This window comes from Phocoena phocoena, chromosome 8, assembly GCF_963924675.1.
Source record: "Phocoena phocoena chromosome 8, mPhoPho1.1, whole genome shotgun sequence".
Classification (NCBI taxonomy): Eukaryota; Metazoa; Chordata; class Mammalia; order Artiodactyla; family Phocoenidae; genus Phocoena; species Phocoena phocoena.
In genome coordinates this window covers 64949751-64951986 of record NC_089226.1, presented here as the reverse complement: position 1 = coordinate 64951986, position 2236 = coordinate 64949751, and the positions used below count along the sequence as shown (strand labels likewise).

The following is a 2236-nucleotide window of genomic DNA, read 5'->3' as shown; positions in this document are numbered from 1 at the left end:
CTGGAGAAAGCTTTTCTGTTAAGGTAGCAGTTGAACAGCAGCCTGAATGAGGGAGTGAGCCACACAGGTCTCAGAAAAGCTTTCCAAGCTGAGGGAACAGCAAATGTAAAGACCCTGAGGCGTAACGTGCCGGCATCGTCAAGGAACAGCAAGGAGGCCAGTGTGGCTGGAATAGAGTGAACAGGGAGAACATAGTAGGAGAAGCAGTGGGAGACCAAGTCACGAAGGGTCTTAGGTTAGTGATAAGAACTTTGGATTTTACTCCGAGAAAGATGAGAAGCCATTGGAGTGTTTGTCCAGGGTTGCTGTGCTAACTCCATAAAACTCATAAGGAGTGGAGAAAAAAGAAAGGGGGAGGCATCCAGAGCTCCTGTGTCCGCCACTCCTGGGCCACTAGGCGCCCCAGAGAAACCTCTGTGACTGCATTTTCAACAGCCATTGCCTTGGCTCCCTACATTGTCTCATCCCCAGAGGGGGATAGCTTTTAACCTTAGGGAGAAGCACCTGGGGATGGGAGAGGATAGCGAGGAAGAAGGACCACCAGGGCCACATGTTGACTACCATCTCTCCTCTTTGATGCTTGTGCTTTCCACATTGTTTCCATTAATCTCTCTTTTTTATAATCTTGACAACTGTCCTGTCAACATGCCACCTTAAAAGTGGTCTTACCCTCCTTTTCTTGGCGGGGATCGAGCGTGCGGTCCCGGTCCACGTAATGTACGGAGGTAGAGGGAAAGGGCTCCAGCCCCCTTGGCGTCATGTCTTCGGTACCAGCGGCTTCCATTTCGCAGGTTCTATCCTCAAGCGCCGGGACACAGGGGGAAAAACAAAAAAAAGAAAGAAAAAAATGGAAAAAAAAAAAAAAGAAAAATGTGGTCTTGTAGCAAGTGTGCCCATGGAGACAGCTGCCCCTCTTCTCTTGGCCCACCAGAAGTTCATCTGCACCCTGTGCCTTCTCCTTGATTACTGAGTATTGCAACCTTGGAGCTTGAAGAGGTACCTTCTTGGGTCAAGGTGCATAGAAGCTTCTCTGCTCTTTCCTCACTTTCTGTTCCCACCATCAACATTCTACAGCTGTGGCCAACCGCGTCAGGTGGTTGTGAGGCAGAGTTGGGAAATAAAGGTGTAAGAAAGGAGACCAGGGTTGGGGGGAAGTGGGGAGAAATAAATCAAAGAAATGAGGAGCAGAAGCAGGCACTTCATCCCTGGAGAAGTAGCTCAGGAAGCTCTGCATATGGGAACAGAGGCAGGACTCTGCTTCCCCAAATGTGTCCTATAAAGTCAAGAATGATAGCAGCAGGAACCTCCACTGCAGGGTCCCTGGGGTCAAGTCACAGTGTTCTATCCCAGAGAGCTCAGCCATGGGAGAGAACGGAGCCCTAGGCAGGAAAATTCCTCCTGGTGGGAGAAGCACACTGTGTTCTCCTGCTCCAGAGAAATAACATTTCTCCTCCTTGTCCAATTCTCCCCTTCCTGCCTGGGTTGTCAGACACATCTGAGTGCCCCCCCTCTGCCCTCCCTCCATATCACGTGAAGCTATGTATGGTTTCTTAGGAGTGGAGAGTTGCAATGACTCAGCCTGGCCACCTGCATCCATTTTCCAGCTCTTTGGCCTCTGGGGCGGCCTTGGGGATGGCCTCCACACCACAGAGCAAGATGTGCCATCTCTGCCTTTGCTGAATCCGTATCCAAGAGGATTTTTCCACGATTTGTCACTTTCTGAGAAGGCTTACATAAAAAGTGTTTCCAGGGCAAAGCAAAAAAATAATCAATGGAATTTAGAGCAATCCTAGGAAAGGCTTGTCCAGTGGAGAAGAGAAAGTTCCCTGCCCCAACTGAATCACTACTCCTGCAGGGTCCTGATCCTGCAGGAACCCAAGAGCCCTCGCTCCTATGAGAAGGGCATCCTGGGACCCACACCCCAACCCCTTTCCTCAAGGCAGCATGGAAGTCCTTAGCTCTCGTGCAAAGCTGCCAGGGAAGCAGATAGAAAGTGTCCTCCTGTCTCATTATTCTCCAGGTGCTGATAGCGCTGATTAAACTGACTTCAGCCCAACCTCTTCTCCGAGCTCCAGTCTCATTTCTCCAACTGCCTACTTGACCCACTTGGATGTCTAATAGACATGCCCAAGTCTGGATTTCCTCCCTCAAACTCCAAAACTTCTCTGCTTGCAGTCTCCATATCTCTGTTAATGGCACCACTATTCAAACAGTTTCTCAAGCCAGAAACATGGGA

The 2236-nt window shown here is 50.0% G+C and overlaps 1 non-coding gene across 1 annotated transcript; it reads left to right on the top strand.

Annotated features, from left to right (window-relative positions):
* The first annotated feature begins 669 nt into the window (after positions 1 to 669).
* Positions 670 to 818, top strand: LOC136127667 (small nucleolar RNA SNORA57). The gene has a single exon (XR_010656127.1). It is a non-coding gene; the product is annotated as a small nucleolar RNA SNORA57 (small nucleolar RNA).
* Positions 819 to 2236: the final 1418 nt, after the last annotated feature.